General features: G+C 48.0%; 1 protein-coding gene across 3 annotated transcripts in view; it reads left to right on the top strand.

Moving 5' to 3' along the window:
* Nucleotides 1–19953, top strand: part of SIPA1L3 (signal induced proliferation associated 1 like 3) — a 218287-nt gene continuing 198334 nt past the window's right edge. Inside the window, exon 1 of one of the 3 annotated variants that reach the window (XM_057493127.1) lies at nt 1–808. The gene's annotated coding sequence lies outside the window, so the exon portion shown is untranslated. Of the gene's footprint in view, nt 809–13109; nt 13256–19953 lie in introns of those variants that run through there. The other 2 variants (XM_036876806.2, XM_036876817.2) reach the window with 2 other exon arrangements.

Here is a 19953-nt window from a genome sequence, read left to right as displayed (position 1 = left end):
CGAGACCTAGAAGGGGCGCCTGAGGGGCGACCTTAGAGATGCTGGGGGCCACTTGGCCAACAGAGCGGTTAGCCTCCTAACCCCGCGCCGCGCAGAGTGACCGAGGCGAGGAGCGCGCGCGCCCGCGCACTAGCGCACACCCGGCAGGAAAAAGCCTGGCTCGAGATTCCGCGCGTTCGCGTTCGAGAGGAAAAAAAAGTCTTTCCCCGCCGGGCCCGCGGCAATTTAGGCCGGAGTTGGACGGCGAGCGCGCGTGCGCGTGCGCGCACAGACGCCCTCCTCCGCCGCTCCCAGCCCCTGGGGTTCTAGCACACCGCTCCGTAATCCCCACCGCTTCCGAGGCTCGTGTCCTCGGGGCGAGTACCCTGCGCCTGAGGAAGAGGGAAGGAGCGTCTGCCAAGGGAACGGAGAAAGCGGACGGGGATACGAGAAAAGGAAAAACCGCCCTCGCGGAGTGAGGTGCCCGGCAACCGGGCTGGAGCCTGCCGAGACACGCCTCCATCCCTCACGCCCCTCGGGGCTGCGGAAGTGCACTGGAGACTGGAGGCCACAGGTGGACTATAGTTCCCAGAAGGCGGCGCGGTGCTGCGCCTACTTCTCCCGGCAGCATCCGCGCGCCAGGCTTTTTTCAGTTTGCTGCTGCCTAAGGCCAAACTACAGTTCCCAGGAGGCCTTCGCGCGAAGCGACTTGGAAGTGGGCAGCCTGGAAGTCACTCGGGCCACTGGAGCTGGCGGCGTCTCCAACAAGCGGTGCTGGGTCGGACTCCGCGGTCTTGCGGCCCTCGGGGTGGGCAGCCGGGACGCCCAGGTATGTGTCTCCGGGTGCAGGGGGCGGCCTCGCGCAAGGGCGGCGGGGAATCGGTGTCCCCCAGGACCCCGAGGGTCAGCGCGGGCGGACGGCGGGGTGTGGACTCCGTTTGTTGGAGGCGGCTGCGCTGGGACTCGCGCCCGCCGGACCTGGCCATACCCGTACCCGCATGGCTCAACTTTCCAGACATGTTACCCAGAGCTGTGCGGAAGAGCGTGGCAGTGGGAGTCGGGTAGCGGTGGATTCGTGTCTTGCCTCTGCCACTCTGAAGCTTCGATGTAGGGAAACATTACCGAACCTCAGTTTCCGCGCCGATCCTCAGTTTACCTTTTCGTTAAAACGGGGGAAGACGAGTGTCTGTGTTCTGCTTGGGATTCTTTTGAGATGTTGAGCTCTGGTTCATAAAGCATTGGCACATAGAAGCACTTACTACACGTTTGGTGCCATTGTTAGTCCTCAGAAATGGGGTGAAGGTATTATGGATCGGGCTAGTTGAGGGTGTGCATGTAAAGAGCTGAATGCATAGTTAGCACTCAATGCAGGGTGACCGCTGTTAACTGATATTATTTGGCTAAGAGTTTAGGTTTGGGAGGCAGAGAGACCCGAGCTCAGAATTAGGCTGTGTGACCTTGGGCAACTGACTTAACCTCTCTGCGTCTCCATTTCTCTATCTGTAAAATGGAGATTTTAATAGCAGCCACCACATAGACTTGGTTTGAGGATGCAGTGAGATTACCATGTGTAAAGTGCTTAGAGCAACAGCTGGCACATAGTCAGCGTTCAGTAAATGGTACCATTTATTCAGCGTTTTCGTAGTGTCCCTGAGACCCTCTGTGGGTGGAGCTCTGGCCTTAGTCTTGGTCTCCCAGTGGGCCAGACTCAAAACTGGTCTAGTTGACTTCCTCTTCTGCAGCCTCAGGTTCCTCATTTGTAAAATGGGATAACATTATCAGTCTCAGAGGGTTTTAAAAGGATTTGCTGAGATTGTATTCCTAGTCCAGAGCCATCTCTTACTAAGTAGCAACTCTTAAGTATTATAATTGTTGTTCTTCAGTGTTCTCCATCTGGCCCAAAGACTGCCTAACTGTGGGCTGTGATGTGACAGCCCTGAGCTCCCCCACACATTCACTCCCAGCCTCAGTGTCCCATCTGTGAAATGGTAGTCATCGGACTTTTGTGCCAGGGCTGTTTTGACGATTCCAGGAAATAATTCATGTTTAGCACTGGACTGGGTGCATAGTAAGTACTTAATAAACATATCTTGTTTTTCTTGATAGGTCTTTGCAGCCAGGGCAGTGCAGGGACAAGTCTAGTGTGCCCCGTCCCCCACCCTTCCCTGCAGTACAAGGGCCCAAGAAAAAATGGTGCTGACCTGCTCTCAGGAGCCCCCTGCTCCGCTCTTGCGTCCTCTTCTGCCCAAGCCGGCACATTCACTCCAGTGCTCTCAGCAACCGACCTCTCAGAGCTGTATTACCCTCTGAGCTCCAGCTCCATTGTGGGTCCTGTTGATGTCCCCTGGTGAATGTCCCTTTGGCACCATGAACTCAACATGTTCAAACTAAACTCTTTTGCCTTCCAGATCCACTAGTCACTATCTGGGCAAATGGACCAACATTGACCAGTTGCCTAAGCGAGAAACTTGGAAATTGCTCTTCTCTCCTAGCCTTCCCTAGTTGATTGGCAAGAAGGATGGAACTGCCGTTTTATAGAAACACCATTTCACTGGCCTTGGCTCACATCTTGTGTGCTTTGAAAGTCCCTCTTGGTCACTGGAGGTGGCCTTTTCTGATAAGGTTGAATTGTTTTAAGTTTTGCAGGATTAATGTATGTAAAGCCTCATATTAGTAAGGGGAAGAGAAGGTAATACAGTCGTGGCCAGACTGCAGGGGCCACTGGTGTGGCAGCGGCCACGTGTGGCCTAAGGCCTGGCTTTCAGGGGACCCATTTCTATGGTTTTAGCCTGGCACAGCTCAGCTGAGTCATTGATTTCTTTCCAAAAAGTGATGCTGTGTCAGTGGGTTAGAATATCTTGTGTGGGGGTAGCCATCCCGGGCATTTTGGGAGGCGGCACAACACACCTGGGGAGGTTGGGAGGAGAGTTTGTTTTATCTTCCTCTAAGCTGAGTCTTGTCAGAAACCTGTCGTCATGATTTCATTTGATGATGGAAACTCACTGTCACAATCAAACTTGTAATGGCCCCCAAATTTACCTAAATGTTGTTTCAATCTGAGGAAATAAAGCAGTGACTTTTTAAAAAAAATCTTGGTCTTAATTGTTAGTGACAACAGCACATAGCTTTTTAGTAGCCTGTGTGGAATGGCCTGAGAGCTAAGCGTCAGCCTGTTTTTCAGACATTGCACTTGTTAGGTGGTAAATCAGAAATGGAATTTAAAATGTGCAGTGATTGGCGCCATTGTTTCCCTCTGTAAAGTGTAATTTATGGATATATTTCAAACTTAGGTTTAAAAAAGCGACGCAGGTTAAGGTAATAAGCTGTTACGGTTTATTAACCTTGTTATGTGTTTGACTCACAAAATCTAAGAACTTACGTTCTAGTCAAAGAATTGAACAGTCGTTTCCTATGGAGTGTTTGTTTTCAGCTATTAGCTATTGGGCTGGTTTGTGCATTTGTGCTTTCATTAAGACCAATACTGTTCCTGTTTCTTAGGACTGCTCGGGTCTTGTGTGGCTTTAGTTGTGTGTGTGTGAGAATGAGTTGAATTTGTCTTTGAAAAAGTTATACAAAGAAATACACGCTCACTGTGACATGTCAAACAGTACAGAGAAGTAAGAAAAATAATAGGTGCCACCTTCCACGTCAAAATCCCATCCCCTGAAAATAACCATTTATTTACACAGTATTTATTAAGTATCCGCTGTCAGGTTTTAGAGCTAAAGTAATGAACAAAATGGATATGCTCTTTGCCCTGGGCAGTTTAGGTAGATGCTTTCACTTACCTTTTCCTGTGCTATTAAGGATGTGTATATGCATATATCAATTGTTTTATTCCTTCTCCATCACCATTCCCCAATAAAGGAGGGGTAGGGATCAAACCACACATATTTGTAAGCTGATTTTTTTCAGTTGATGATAGGGCATATCTATCCCTTCAAGTCATTATATACAGATCTGACTCATTCCTTTTAACTGCTAGATTCACATTTTTTTCAGTATAGAGAGACCATGCTTTATCCTACCACCACCTATTGCTGGACTTTTAGGTCATTTTTGGGATTTCTGTTATCTTTGCAAACAGACATCCAACCAGCATTCTGGTATATAGGCAGTATAACATAGTGGCTAAAAGCATAAACTCTGGACAGTGAACAAGACAGACAAGAGCTTTGCTCTCCTAGAGTTTACATTCTTGCTAGGAGACATGCCTTAAACGAGGTAATTTTAGATGGTTCTAAGTATCCTGGAGGAAATGACAGGGTGAGGGGATAGAAAGTGGCCAGTGGGGCAGGCTGATTGAAAGAACAGGGAAGAGGGGGGTTACTTTATCAGGGATGGTCAAGGAAGGCCTCTGGGGCCTCCCTGAGGGGGAGTCATGTGAGCTGAGACCTGAATGAGCAAGAGGCTCCAACTGTGCCAAGAGCTGGGGGAAGAACATTCCAAGCAAAGGGAATAGCAAGTGCAAAGGCCCAGAGGTAAGAATGAGTTTGCTACACAAACAGTATCATTGTGGCTGCAGTTGGGTGAATTCCCGTTTTTCAAGTTCATCCTACTTTAATTTTTGAAAGGTAATATGATAATAGCAAATAACATTTCCTAGTGCTTTTTCTGTATTAGGCGCTCTTCTACACATTTCACACTTTTCCTCAGTTAATTCACACAAGAGTCCAGTGAAGCAGGCAAGTTTATGGAACTGCCTTTACAGATGAGGAAGCTCACTGCAGACTCTAGGCTCCTCACTCACATGCCGAGCTCCTGTCCTCCCAGGCCCTCTTTCCTGGGCCGAGGCAAGTTTAGGAAGTGGATGAAGCATTTCCTTTCCATGTTTGACACGCAGAGCACTGTGGACTATATTTAGTCCCTCATTCATGTGGCAGCAAGAGTGGACTGGGGGCGTTGTGGCATCATATCCACATGATGGGGTCAGTTCCTGCTGGGATGTTTAGCTGGTTGGGTCAAAACTGCAGGCCCTTCAGCAGAGCCTGTGCTCAAATAAAACAAGGTTAATTGCATGGCTGCTGCACCAGGCATAGGTTAGCAAAAAATAAGGTGTGGTGTTGAAGGAGAGTGAACAGGCAAATGTCCTATTTGGGTGAGCTTTGCGAGGGAACTTGGGATAGCAGGGGAAAGAGTTTCTAAGCACCAGACCAAAGTATTATGGGCTGTCAAAGTATCAAAATATAGTCCAGCAAACCAAAGTGGTGATGACTGCCCTTCAGGAGCCCCCTGGGACCATGCTTCTGTCACCATGACTGTGTCCATGTTCATTTGGTATAGCCTGGGCCTTACAGGTTGGTTGTTAAATATCTTCAATGAAGGGCAGGCCTGGTTAGATGTGAGGACAGCAGTGGGCTTTAAGAGCAGAACTATGGAGAGTATCTTTTCCAGCCATCTGTGAAACATTTTTTTCCACCTGGCCTGTGTGCCAGGCACCATGCTAGACACTGACAGTATGAAGTGGAGTAAGAAGCCTGCAGCAGTGCTGTCCATTAGAAATACAATGCAAGCCAGCAGTGTGGACCATACACATGATTAAAAATTTTGTAGGGGCCACATTTAAAACACTAAAAAGAAACAGAGGAAATCAGTTTTAATAATCTTTTTGTTTAGTCCAAAATATCATTTCAACATGGAGTCAGTGTAAAAATTACTGAGATGTTTTACATTCTTTTCATGTTAAGTTTCAGGCACATCTCAATTTGCACTGCCACATTTCAGGTGTTCAGCAGCCACAGGTATTGACCTAGCATATGAGACTCATGTGTAGATCAAGGGTGGTGGGTCACAGTGAGATCCAAGATGCCATTCCTGTGTTGTCTTGGTAAGCACAGGCAGATGAGTGACAAAGGGCTTATTTATCACAGGCAGGTACAGCTGCCCTCACAGCTGTCATCCACCTGCGGGGCCTGGCACTGCACTTAGCACCCCGCGTGTGTGACCCATGTTCTGAGGTGGCAGGGACTATGGTTATCCACGTAGTATGGATGGGGAAGCTGAGATCTGGCTGTGACGGGCCATGCACCCAAGGTCAGGAAGTGATGGAGGCAGAATTTGAACTCTGCTTCAGAGCCCATACCCCTAAGTCTGTGTTGTATCTGCTGCCTTATCGTTTTAGGGGTAGAGCCTGAGTTTTGAACAATAAAAACCACAGGATGGACTCACCATGCAAAATGGAGTCCTAGAGTTTGTTGGTGTCTCCTCTTGAGTTTATGTGGGTGCTGGTTAGACCTGAGTTGGCTGACTGCTCCGCCCCCTACGTGGTGCTCCAGGTGTGGTAGAAACAGGTCTTTCCTCCCAGGGAAAAGAGGGGTCTTTTGGGATTGGGGAGGTGGGTGGGGAGGGAGAGCAGGGTTGAAAGAAGGGGGGCTCAGCCTATTAAAAGCTCTCTCTAAACAGCTTCTTGGGACGTGAAGCCTCTTTTCTCCTACTCCGCTGAGGCTGTGCCTCGCAGCTGTGCCTCCTGTGGGAGCTGTATGCCATCTTCCTGTGAGCTCAGCAACAGCAGCGCTTACCCAGTGCTGTGGCGTGCGTAGCTTGCCCTTGATCTGATCCAGAGGGGCAGTGCGGGGGCGGGAGGGGGGTGTCACAGTGGTTTCCTTCTCCATCTACTGGAACCATTGTTCTAGACTTAGTTATTTTCTTGGGTTATAACTTTTAGTTATTCTCAGTGTTTCCCATCTCAGGGGCAGCACAAATCTGGGCCTCAAACCCAAATAAGGCAGCTGCTGGCGATTCTGAGTCTGTTCATGTCCCCACGTGCTGGCCTGGTGCCAGTCCCTGACCCCAGGCAGTGATTGCCAAGTTTTTAACCTCTTCACCACTCTGATCTCTTCCTGTAAGACGGTGCCTGGCATGCTTTTAAGTGCTGGGTGCATTAATGATGCTAGCCATCATTCACCCATGTCTTATTTGGTAAAAGGCACTGCTCTGAGTGCCGTTCATGTACTATCTCATTTAATCCTCATAACTTCTCCTTGGGGCTGGTACTGGTTTTATTCCCATTCCCATGAGGTCCCGAGAGGGTCAAGTCACAAAGCTGGTGAGTGTAAACGTCAGGATTCAAACCTAAGCTACTGGCTCCAGACTCTTAAATGAGGCTCTTTAACACTCACTCAGAGGTTTCCATGGACGGACAGAATGACGAATGGGTTGGGCAAGCAGGAGGACCCTGCTGAGTAGTCCCAGCCTTGCTTTAACACATGTGGTCTCTGACCTCCTGTTCTGGGGTAGTCTGGTGTCAGGTTCTGGGCCCCTTTTGGCCCGGACGCCTGAGCACCACTCTGGGTTTTTTCCTGTGATTCTGGAATCCGTACTTCCTCTTCCTTTATAATAATGAAAACTAACTAGATATTTTACATTATTAAGGCATTCTTGTTAATTTTTTTAGGCATGATATGATGATACTGTGGTTCTGCTTAAGAAAAGAGTCCTTATCCTTCAGACATAGATTCTGAAATACCTCTGAACTTATAAGATGTCTGGGATTTGCTTCAAAATAATATGGGCTGGGAGGCAGTGGAGGAGATCAGGCATGTATGGGGGGGAAAGAGTTGAAGGAAGATTGGCCACGAGTTGGTAACTGTTGAAGCTGGCCCATGGGGGGCTATTATACTCTTCTTTTCACCCTGTGTGTTTGAATTCTTGTGGTGCAAGGTTAGAAACAAATACAACAGACTTCCCTCAGCATCTGTGTGTTTCCCGAGCAAGTGTTCCTGGGAGGGCGTCCCCTGCCTCTGCCTAGTGCACTTGTGTAATAAAAGCTGGTTGGTTTTTTTTCATTATACAAGTAGATAGTTGGCCCAAGGCTTTGGGAGAACCCCTTTGGTAAACCAGCAGCATCTGGCAGCAGGGGGGATACCCAGGAGACTCCCCCGGCTGCCCTGAGGAGCCCTGGCCCTGAGTCAGTTTGCAGAGGTCCCTCCTCCCAGGGATGTTTCCCTCCAGCACCTGACTGGGGGTTGGGGGGCTGGCAGAGGCCCTCCCACATTTTTTCCAAAGACGTGTTTCAACAGGAGGCCTCAGATCCTCCTGCTCCTCCCCTCAGTATGGCCGGCACCATCCTTCCTCTGATGGGTCTTTGTTGAGGCCCTGCAGGGATGTGAACCAGCATTGGTCTGCCTCCAGCACTGCCGCGGGGGGCACAACAATTGCCCTGTCAGGCCTGGCTTTTGACAACAGAAGGAAAGGGGCAAGATGCAGCTTGTGACAGTGCCTTGGACCTGATGATACTTCTCATCAAGCCAGCAGTTAAAACTCCTGTACACCAAATGTGCACCCCCACGTCATGTTGAGTGGAGGCTCCTCTTGCTTTGTTCTTTCGGAGTCAGTGTGTGGCCGAAACCCTTGGATCAGGTGGCCGGAACAGAGAGCACCCTCGTCTGTGGGCTTCTGTCTGAGGTTTGCTTGCCCAGCAGGTAGAGACAGCTGATGGGAACAGGTCTCTGGTCTGTCCCTGGCTCCGTCTGATTTGCCCCCTTCTCCCGGGCCAGGTTTCTCCACACCACGCTGTCGGCTTGTGGGGAGGAAGGCAGGCCAAGGCCTGCAGCCCCTCCGGCTTCCTCAGACTTGGGCTCCTGGCACTGTCCTTCGTCTTGCAGAGGCCCAGAGGTGAGCCCAGTGTGGAGAGAGCCTTGGGAGCACAGTCAGGGCTTTATGCAGCTGGATTTTCCATGTTTCCCAGTACAGATAGATCTGCAGGAGTTAGATCTGAGGGTAGTGAACCCCAAATACACTGCATCGAATTTTTTAACTGATTCATTCAACAGGTATTCACCGAGCTGAGCACTCTTCTACTAGGGATACAGCAGTGAGCAAGGTGGACAGGGCTCATCCCCCGCTGGGGCTCTCATAGGCCTTGGGGATTCACACTACAGATGATAAATAAGGAAGAGGTATATATTGTGTCAGGTGGTAGTAAGTGCTAAATGGAAGAAGCCAGGAAAGGGGATATGAAGTATTAGGGTGAGGGCTGTTGACATTTTAGATGGGGTGGCTGGGACTGGCCTCCCTGGGAGCTGACTTGAGTACTGACACCTTGAGAAGGAGGTGAGGCAGTGTGAGGAGTGGAGGGGTCTGGGCAGAGGGAGCAGCCAGCACAAAGGCCCTGAGACCACGGGCCTTTGAGGAGCTCGCAGAGAGGCTCGTGTGGCTGGAGCGGAGTGAGGGAGGAGAGAGGAGGGGATGAGGGCAGAGAAGTGCTGGGTTTGCAGGTCTCTTAGGATCCAGTACAGACAGGTCTTGTCTCTCACTGAGACGGAAGAGAGTACAGAGCTGATTGATTTATTAAATCTGATTTTCAGTAGTGACCGCGCATGCGTGGAACCAAAAGAACAAAGGTGGGGCACTGGGTTCCCTTCCCCAGAGGTCAGCACCATCCGGCTTCTTGCTGGTGACCAGGTCCTTGACACTGCATTATGGAGCCAGTTTCTTGGCTTATGTCAGATCGAACTAGATGAAATGCCTTTTTGTGAGTCAGGAGCAGTTGAGTATTGGCAGTTTTATGAGACTCAGCCTAATGGCTTCTTTGCACAGCCTGAGGAATTTAACCAGGCCTTTCCTGCCTCAGCGGTTGGTGGTCAGGGGTCAGGCCCTCCTCCCCCTTCCTCGTTCCACACTTCTCTTTCAGCCACTGGACCAGTATTGTGAGTGACACCAGGGCGTGCAAAGCCGCTGTCCCGCCCATAGCCCCATACCCAGTCTTGCTGGGAAGCCTGATCAGAGGCTGCCTCTTCCTGCTGGGACCTTAACTGGGTGGCATTATTGACTCTCTGCATCTTGATGCCACCAGTTTTGAAATCGTAGCTCCCAGAGGGAAGGGCACCTCTGGACTCTCACCCAGTGTTTGGCATAGCTCACACAGGGGTACCCTCTGGGTCTGGGCAGAACCTGGGGGCATCCTGCATCAGTACCTGAGCAGATAGGTGGCAGAGTGTTCAACCTAGAGCGTCCGCGGGAGTATCTGCTGGGACCACAGAGGCTCGGGCTGGGGGAGGAGGTCTGAGGAACGATGGTCTGGGCTTGGGAGAAAAGCCTTCATACCCTCCCATGTGTCACACCCCTATGCCGATCAGAGTCGCATGTCTCTGGAAGACCAGGGTGCTGGGCTGAGAGTCCTGGGGAGTAAAATAAAGGTAAAAGATATAGGGTCCAGCATTAGAGGTCCCAGTCAAGAAGTTATGTCCATTGATATGCTCTCGGCTGCTCAGCCATAATAGCAACAGCAGCTGCCACTAATAGGTCACTATAGACCGTCGGCTACATGCCAGACACTGTGCTGGGTGCTGCTCCCAAGGTGGTTCATCTCAGCTTCCAGCACCCTGTAAGATAGGTACTCTTCTTATTCCCCTTTTGAAGATGAAGCAACTAAATTAAGTAACTTGTCTAAGGTCACACAGCTAGAAAGTGGTGGTGACAAGATTTGGATCCAGGGAGACTGTCTCCAGGGGCCTCACTCTTAATCACTGTGTGCTTCTGCAGTGGTTCTCAGACTCAGGCAGATACCAGAATTGCCTGGAGGGCTGGTTGGAACACAGATTGCAGGGCCCCACCCAGAGTTTCTGATTCATTAGGTCTGGCTTGAGAATATGCATTTCTAAAGAGTCTCCAGGTGATGCTGGTCCTCCTGGGCCTGGGAGCACATTTTGAGGTTCACTAATCTATAACAGCAAAGCCTGCTGAAATTGGCCTGAAGTCATATATAGGATGTCATATAACCAATTAGCCCAGGGTGAACTAATTCAGCAGTTCCACAAGACCTGTAGGCAAGCCCTCTGTGTTGTGCCACTCTGCCATCCTTGGTGTCTCTCCTGTGTCCTCAGAGTTCCCTGTGGCCACAAAGACTGCCACAGCTCCAGTTGTCACACCCTGACAAGGCTATATCCAGCAGCAGAAAAACTGTGTATCTCTTAAGAGTGAAGACATCTTTCTTAGATGTCCTGCCTCCCGATTCCTCTCATATCTCATTGGCATTGTGACACATGACTATGCCCAGGCAACTCACAGGCAAGGGATTTACTTTCTGGGCTGGTGCTGGAACCATCCTCACCTGAAGCACACCACTGCTGGGAGGAAAGCAGCTATGGGAATAAAGTCGGAGTACCAGTTAGGGAGGGACTGGGAGAGGGGAATGGATAATGGGCAGGCAAACAACTAGATCTGCTGTGGAAGTTAATGAAACAAAGTAGAAGCATACTGCCCAACCATTTTTGTGTCATCGTACTCACCAACTTTGTTTTGTGATTACCTGAATCAGGGCTTAGCTTTTTGTTCTCTAATCATGTCCACCTTTGAGAATGTGTACGCAGAGCCCCTGTACCACAGGAGCTCTCCATCTTGTTGAGAAACCAAATATTTCATCTGACAATTCCAGGAAACTCAAGCTGGGTGAGGAAGCAACAGTCTCGGGGGCAGGTGCCTGGTGTTCGAGCGTTGACTCTGCTCAGAAACATCTGGACTCACTCCTCTCTGCTCCTGCCCAGTTCCTATTTAAGGTGCTCCCTGCAAAGCCTCAGTTTTCCCCTCTGAGACTGCCACTGAGATGGTTGTGTGGATGACAGCAGGGGATGCAGGTTAAGTGCTTACCCTCAGCAGCTGCACATGTAAGTGCTCAAGAATGTGGCCCCTGCTATTAACATTCTAAATGTGATGTATTAAGTGAATAATTAAGTATCATTTAACAATCGTGCCCTCTCCTCCCAACAACCTATGAAAGTGACCATCCCTTTTGCAGACTGAAGTTGGCTGGGGATGCCTGTTGCTCCTGCTTATGGACATAGCATAAAGCTGTCGCCCTGCTGGACTGCAGAGGGACTGAGGAAGGGGGTGTGGCCTCAGGAGCTAGACATGTGCAAGTCCTAAATCCATTTCAGGCTCCCCGTGTGACCTTGGGCAAGCCACTTAGCCTTGCAGGGTCTCAGTTTCCATATCTTTAAGGTGGGACTGGTAATGATACTGACCTCACAGCTTAATACACACACTGTATCTGCTGTTCTTTGAGTATTTTGGGCCAGTTTGTTCACAGACAACTGTAAGCTCCCTGAGGGCAGGGCCGGTATGGTTTTTGTATCCAGTGCCTGTATATAGATATCTTATATACATGAACATGCACACTTTCTGGGTATATATATTTGTGAATAAAAAAGGGCCAGAAGGATCTTTATTTTCTCACTCCCACTACCTAGAATTTAAAGTTCATGACCCCTTTTTTGGAAAGTATAAGCTGAACCTGATTCAATCTGAGGGCAGTGTGTGATAATTGCAGCTGATAGTTGAGCATTTTTTGTGGGTTAGGGCTGCCTTCTCACACTCCACATTACTGATGAGGAAGCTGAGAGTCAGTGGGGGACCTGTCTCTCCTCTTAGGAGATCTGCGGTGCTGTGGCTAACAACTCTGCTTTGTTTTAACTCTGCCCTACTGTTTCTGGCTGTGTGACCTCCAGCCTGTGACCTCCGTTCCTGAAATTTCTCCTTTGTAAAATAGGAGTGATAATAGTACCTACCTAGAGGGTAGCTGTGAGCACTAGGGGAGGTAATTCATCAGAAGAGCTCAGAACAGTGCCTTGAGCAGAGGGAACTCAAGGGTTCTGGTTATTGGTAGACAAAGACATTGAGCTGCGCTTCCAGAGCCAGCCAGAGGGGTCCACCAGCAGTGCTTAATCATTAAGCTACATTGCCTCTGCGAGCTCGCTCCCGTCCCCGGGAAAGGAGCCCACCTGTGGACTGTGAGATTGTGAATGGAGCGGGCAGGTGCAGGCCCAGGGCAGGGGATGCCGCGGGCACAGATCCAACCCTGGCTCCGTCAACGAACAGGTGGCCTGTTCCTGGATAGGAGCTAACAGGCGAGCCGTCTGTTACCTTTGAGTTTTCTTTTGAGCCCATTCAAGCTTCTCAGACCACGTGTCTGAAGAGTAAGGAGTCTTTTTGTTTCCCTCCCCCAAAGGGGGCTGTTGGCAAAACAGCCCCCTTTGGGGACATGCCTGTTCACGAAGGCCAGCCATCTCTTGGGGAACTCCGGTGGCTGGCATGTTCTTGTGGCTGTTGAATAAGTCGCTGTTAGAGCTGGCAAGGCAGGTTCCCGTTTCCGCATTCCAGACACCCACGGCGGGCTGTTGAAGGCACCACCCGAGGGCGGGCTGTTGAAGGCACCACCCGAGGGCGGCCTGCGGAGCTCAGGCAGGTGGCCTGCCCCTGGGACGGGAGCCGGGTGCTTGGAGCTCGGCGCGCAGCCACCTGCCGGCTTTATGAGCAGAACTGTGTTCAGGACATCTTGTAGGTGAGTAATGTTTTCCAAGTTTGGTGTAGTGACTTCAGAGAAGGTTAATACTGTGTTCCTTCTCTTGGGAGTTATACTGGTGGCTTTTTTGTTTCCTTTTTTCCTCCTCTCTCATGAAATGTTTACCTGTCTGCTCCTAACTGTGAAGAAAGGGTGGGTAGAGTGTTGAGGCAGTGAGAAGGAAATGGAGGCTGTTTCTCCCTGGAGGAGGAATTGGTGAATGGAGAGCTCCTGTGGGATGCAAACTTCAGTGCCAGGGGCTGTGGGGCTTCCCAGCTGGTTTAGGCCAGCTGTGTGGCCTCAGGCGAGTTCCTTCCCCTCTCGGGGTGTACCCACTCTCCTTTCCAGTGTATCATATGTAAAGTGCTCACAGCCTGGGCATGGAGAGTTGCTCATTGTCAGCTGTCCTCATGCCCCCACTTCAGTCCCTAGTGCTCCCCACCGCCCTCCCCTGCCCAAGTTCCCTGCCTGACCTTATTTCTGACTTCTCAACTGCCGTTTGGCCATAACTCCAGCTACACTGGCCTTCTGCTGTTTCCTTCCTGGAGGCCTTAGCCCTGGCTGTTCCCTCTGCCTGGAACACTTCCCCCAGTATCCCCAAAGCTCCCTACCCTCTTCAGGTCTCTGCCCAAATGTTACCTTCTCAGTGAGGCCCTTGTCCTTATTAAATAACATCTTCTCCATCCCTCTTAGCCCTTTACTCTGCTTAATTTTTCTTCACAGCATTTATTACCATGTGACATATTTATTAACTGCACCCCCCAACTGTCGGCTCAATGAAAGCATAGGGACTTTTGTCCCTGTCCTCGTAGAACAGCTTCTGGCATGTAGTAGGTGTGGGATAAGTTATTTTATGAATGAATTTGTATGAGGTGCAGCATTGTCCGAGGATGGTTGGCTGTCCGCATTTGGGGTTTGAGTAGCATGTTGGTGTAGCCACCAAGCTGCAACTGTGGGGGGGGGATACGCCCACCCTGCCCTTGGTCCAAGCAGTTCTCAGGCCTGCCTGCACCATCCAGGCCTGGCCGCCTGGCCCTCGGCTGGCCCTGGCAGTGGCTCATCCGGGCAGCCTGCATGCAGATGGCGTAGAACAGTCTTGGCCTTGGTGTGGAGGGTGGAGGCAGGTTCATTCAGGTGGGAAGGCTTTGTCACAGGCACCACCCGTACACACATCCCCACATGTGTGGAACGCCAGCTTTATGGCCAGCCAGGCCCTGCTTGGTGTTCCTGCAGTAGGGAGGTCAGGGAATGCCTTGGCAATGAGAACTGGCCAGGCAGTTTATTGGTCTTCCTTGCTGTAGCAGGCAGTGATTCTTGTCCGAGGGCTGACCAGGTTTTAATTAAACGGTGAGCTCAAAGAGTCTGACTGGGTAGTAGCTGGCACTTCCTCATCTGTTTTTCTGGCTCCCAGGGTCAGCATTTGGTTCTGTAAAAATACCCTGGGCAGGGCTTGCTCAGGTTCTGCCGAGTGAGGTCGGTCAGTGGCCCTCTGGGATCCCCCCCAGCATGCGGCACTGAGGGGCTGAGGGGCTGCTGGACTTGGTGCTGCCGTATCACACATCATCACACCTCTGGGCCTGCTGCTATTTAAGAATGTGCAGAGTATTAGAGGAGGTGCTCCTACAACATTTAACTGTGTCCTTCAAGCTCCAAGTTCAGTGGTTTTGGTGTTGGGGTGGGGACCCTTCTGGAAAGCCATTGCCCATACTGCTCAAGTTGCAGCACAGCCCAAGCTCACTTACCTTCTCTAGATCTGTTTCTTAATCTGGAAAATGGGAATAATTAATAGTACCTGCATTAAATAAGAAGTTAAAGTGAGGTTAGGTGGCCTAGTTAGCGCTGTGTCTAGTGCATAGAGTGAATCCACTAAATGGGGATGATAATTATAGTTATGCGTGGATGTCAAACCTCTTTGTATTTTTTTGTCTGTTCCTTTTGTGTTGGCTCCTTCTCTCTTCCCCGCCCCTACATCAGCATCCTCTCCCAACCCTTCACTCATGGTATGTGTGTAGCTTTCCACATTTTTCTCCATAGTTAATATCTTATTGGGGAAATGCTACCCTGTAAGAAGAGTATAAGCCTAATTTTCCTTTTCTTACATGTATTTTGCTTTCCTTACATGTCAGTACCTTGTGGAAATACTACCTCCAAGTTCTCAGGTAGTGCTCAAATTTGCTCTTTTTAATGGCTGTGTTAACAAGGTGGTGTGAGTGTACTATGATTTATTTGGCCAGGCCACCACTGATGTGCATTCCTTTTTTTTTTCCCCCATATTATCATCTTTATTGATAGCCTCCTTTAATTAGATTACAGGCATCCAACTTGCTTGGCCACCTTGTTAACTTAAGCTCTAAGCCTTTGCAAAGGAATATGAAGTAGCATTAGTATAATGCTGTGTCTTGCCAAGAGAGGAGATACATTTTCTGAGGGTTCTCACCAGGTCCAGCCCAATATTGAACCATCTACTTTAAATGCTTCTTAATTAAAAAAATGATTAATAGATTCATCACCTCTAATACAGATTAGTTGTGCTTAGTAAATACTTATTACAAAAGATAGAAGGTTCATGTTTTTTCATATTAACAGTCAGTAATCAGAATATGCAAGAGATTTTGTTGGGGTTTGTGGTCGATTGACATGTCTTTTTTTTTTAGGTGGCATTTTAGTTAAGGAACATATTTGGCTTCATGAAACTTGTACAGTGGTATACCTAAAGAGAGGTTTGTTCCAGTTTCCTATTGCTACATGACAATTCATTCTAGAACTTAATGTCTTAAAATGACAACAGTTTTTTCATTTCTCATGAATTTCTGGTTGACTGAGGCTCATCTGGATGGCTCATCTGCTGGTCTTGACTGGGGTCTCTTCTGTGGCTACAGTCAAAGGGTAGAGAGGGCTGGAATGTTCAAGATGGTTTTACTCACATGGCACTGTGGAGATGGCTGGTCCTTTCTCTGTGTGTAGTCTCAGAACCTCTCCTTCCATGTAGCTTCGCCAGCCAGTAACTAGACTTAAAAACTTAGGCAGCCCAGGGCTTCCTAAGCCAAAAGCATGGGTTCAGAACTGGCCCAGCTCATTTCAGCCTCCTTGCGCTGGTTAAAGCAGTCATAGAGTCAGCTCAAATTCAGTGTGGGTAGGATGATCTAAGACTTAAGTTGCAGAAGGGGTGGCCCACTGGGGGCATCTTTGGAGACTACTATGGTGTTCGTTTTCTCAGGTCAGGAGAAGTGCAGAGGTGAGCAGGACAAGGTGGTGCTGAAGCTTACCATCTCTCCAGTGTCCTATGCTCCTCTGTATTTGCATTGACACCCTTGGCCTCATAGTGATAAGAAGGCTGCTCCACCTGTAGCCCCACATCCTTGTTACAGGCGGAAAGAAGCAAAACTGTAAGGAACAGAGAAAGCACCTCTATCAGGAAACCAAAGCCTTCCCTGAAATCCTTAGCTGACGTCTGTTCGTGAATCTTTGACTAGAACTGTGTGACATGACCACCCCTTGGTACAGGGAAGTCTTGGAAGTGCACTGTTTTAAACCCAGCCTCATCACTACCCTTAGCAAAGTGTCAGTAAGGAAGAAGAGCGGAGAATGGAAATGGGGCACAGGCATCTAGAAGTGGTCTTTTCAGACAGCCAAGGAAGTAGGGGTTAAACTGAGGCAGCAGCCGTTCATTTAGCAACTGTTTAGTAAGTACCTGGGATGGGCAGTGCCCTGGGCTTCTTACAGAGGCTTCAAGGATCAGGGAGGTGAACACATCTGGGGATGAAGCTGACCAAGATTATTTACAGGCCTTGACCAGGTAATTGCTAGCTCATATTTCCATGTATATGTTTTTTTTTTTGAGAGGGCATCTCTCATATTTATTGATCAAATGGTTGCTAACAACAATAAAATTCTGTATAGGGGACTCAATGCACAATCATTAATCAACCCCAAGCCGAATTCTCAACAGTCTCCAATCTTCTGAAGCATAACAAACAAGTTCTTACATGGTGAACAAGTTCTTACATAGTGAATAAGTTCTTACATGGTGAACAGTGCAAGGGCAGTCATCACAGGAACTTTCAGTTTTGTTCATGCATCATGAACTATAAACAAGTCAGATATGATTATCCATTTGATTTTTATACTTGATTTATATGTGAATCCCACATTTCTCCCACATTTTTTAAAAATAAAATGCTGAAGTGGTAGGTAGATGCAAGATAAAGGTAGAAAACATAATTTAGTGCTGTAAGAGGGCAAATGTAGATGATCAGGTCTGTGCCTATAGACTAAGTATTAATCCAAGCTAGACAAGGGCAGCAAAACATCCACGGATGCAGAAGATTTCTCTCAAAACAGGGGGGTAAGGTTCTAAGCCTCCCCTCTGTTGATCCCCAATTTCTCACCTGATGGCCCCCCTGCGACTGTGCCTGTCTTCGGTTGTTCCTCCCTTGAGGAATCTTACCCGTCTCTGGCTAACCAGCTATCTTCCGGGCCATACAGGGAAATGTAAAGTTGGTAAGTGAGAGAGAACAATATTCTTTGAAAAGGTTAGCTTTTTACTTCTTTGCATATTTATGCCCTGTGGCTTCTATGCCCAGCATTTGTCTTGAGGTATCTTTACCACTTGGAAGAATTATGATACTCGGTAATTTTCTATATGAGGCACGAATTCTACTAAAGGGTTGTAATTAGGAAGGAAGAAAAGCTATAGAAGTAGTAGACGGAAGAAAACATGGGAAGATTGATTATTTCTTTGACATAACTTCTTATAGAGTAACATAAGCATGTATAGGTTTTTCCATGTATATGTTTGAAGTTAGACTAGTGATAATAGGCAATCTTGTCACGGGCTTAATTTATATAGAAGAACTAAGAACCGACTCATTTAGTCTTAACAGTACCCCTGGGTAGTAGGCACTATTATCATTCTGCCTCTTCAGATACAGAAACAGAGGCCCAGGGAAGTTAAATAACTTGACATAAGTCCTACGGTGAGGACATAGTGGGAGCAGAGTAATGCAGGTGACATGCAGCCTCTGGGTCTGCTCTGGTTCCGAACCACGTGCTGTACTGCTTTAGTTTATTGCGGGAAACATTTTGTGTTGAAACGAATACGTAAGTGACAACAAAACAAAATATGAAGCAAATCACTACTCCATCCCCTTCACTCCTGCTTCTGGCCTCATTGGACCCATTTGTCAGTAACTTGGTATACACACTTCCTCACCTTTTTTTAAAGGTATTCCATTTTTTAAAGATGGCCTTCGGGCACATGGAATCAGATTAATTGTAGCCCTCATCCTTGGTGCATGATACACTGATATTTTTTGGTCTATGCAAAAGTATCTATTATAATGAACAGCCATTGGCCTGCTGCCCATTTAAGAACTAGAACATTATGAATAACTTACATGACCTGTGTGGTACTCCCCATTTGGTCCCCTGCCTGCTCTCCCAGAGGTGACCACCATCTTGACATTTTTATCATTCTTTGTCTTGAACAGAATCATGTTAGACGTTTATACAAATGATATTATACTATGAATAATCTTGTGAGACTTGTGTTTTTCACTTAATAGTATGATTCTAAGGTTGATCCAAACTGGTTTAGCTGTAGTTCATTCATTTTTTACTGCCATGTAATATGCCACTGGCTGGATATACCACATTTTTGTTTTAATCGTTTTCATGCCAGTGGACAGTTCATTAGTTTCCAGATATTTTGCTGTTCAGTGAATGTTGTTACATATATTTCTGGATTTTCATGGGCCAGAATTTCTTTTGGGCATGTACTAGGTATGAAACTCACGGGTTGTAGGATTTGAACATCTTTAACTCTGCCAGATATTGTCAAACTGTTCTCGAAACAGTCCCACCAAGGATTCCTTTTATTCTATATCCTTGTCACACTTGGTTTTCTAAGGCTTTTTAATTTTTTGCCATTCTGATAGATATGAAATTTAATTTCATTGGTTTTAATTTGTATTCCCCTAAAGACTAGTAAGGCAGAATATCTTTTCATGTATGTTTCTTTGGGATATCGCTTGTTTATCACTTTTCCTTTTTCTTATTAATTTGTAGGCTACTTATCCTGGGGTAGTAGCTTATTTAAACTAATGAAAGGTTTATGGTTTTCATGTCTTCATTTCCTTGGTGTCTCCTCTTCCCTCTCTGCTCTCCCCCCAGCTCCATGAGACCTCTGTGTGTACTCCTAGCTCACAGTGATTCTCTCTTCTTTGGGGCAGCCCTCAATTTATGAGCATTTTATGTGTTTGTATAGATAGATATATGCCTATACTCATTCCACGTACTCTATAATAGCTTTTTGATCCCTCGTGTATCAGGATTAGGTTCACCTGCATATAATAGAAAACTGCATATAAAACAAAATGATAGTGGTCGGAGCAAGATAGAAGTTTATTTCTGTCTCACATAAAGGATCCTAGTGATTATCAGGGACCCAGACTTCTCCTACCTTTTTACTCCATCATCCTTATCCTGCCATTGCATGGTTCGAGATGGCTGCCGAAGCTCCAGCCGTTACATCCCAACAAGCAGGAAATAAGGGATGAAGATGGGCACCCCTGTCTCTTTAAAAAAAACTTTATGTTAAGTTGCATGCAGTAATTCTTATAGACTCTTGCCCAGAACTTAGTCACAGTAGCTTATGCCTTTATATTGCAAGGGAACCTGGGTTCACATGGCTTTGTTCT

The sequence above is a fragment of the Manis pentadactyla genome, chromosome 15 (assembly GCF_030020395.1).
Source record: "Manis pentadactyla isolate mManPen7 chromosome 15, mManPen7.hap1, whole genome shotgun sequence".
Taxonomy (NCBI): Eukaryota; Metazoa; Chordata; class Mammalia; order Pholidota; family Manidae; genus Manis; species Manis pentadactyla.
This window is presented reverse-complemented; position numbering and strand designations above follow the sequence as displayed.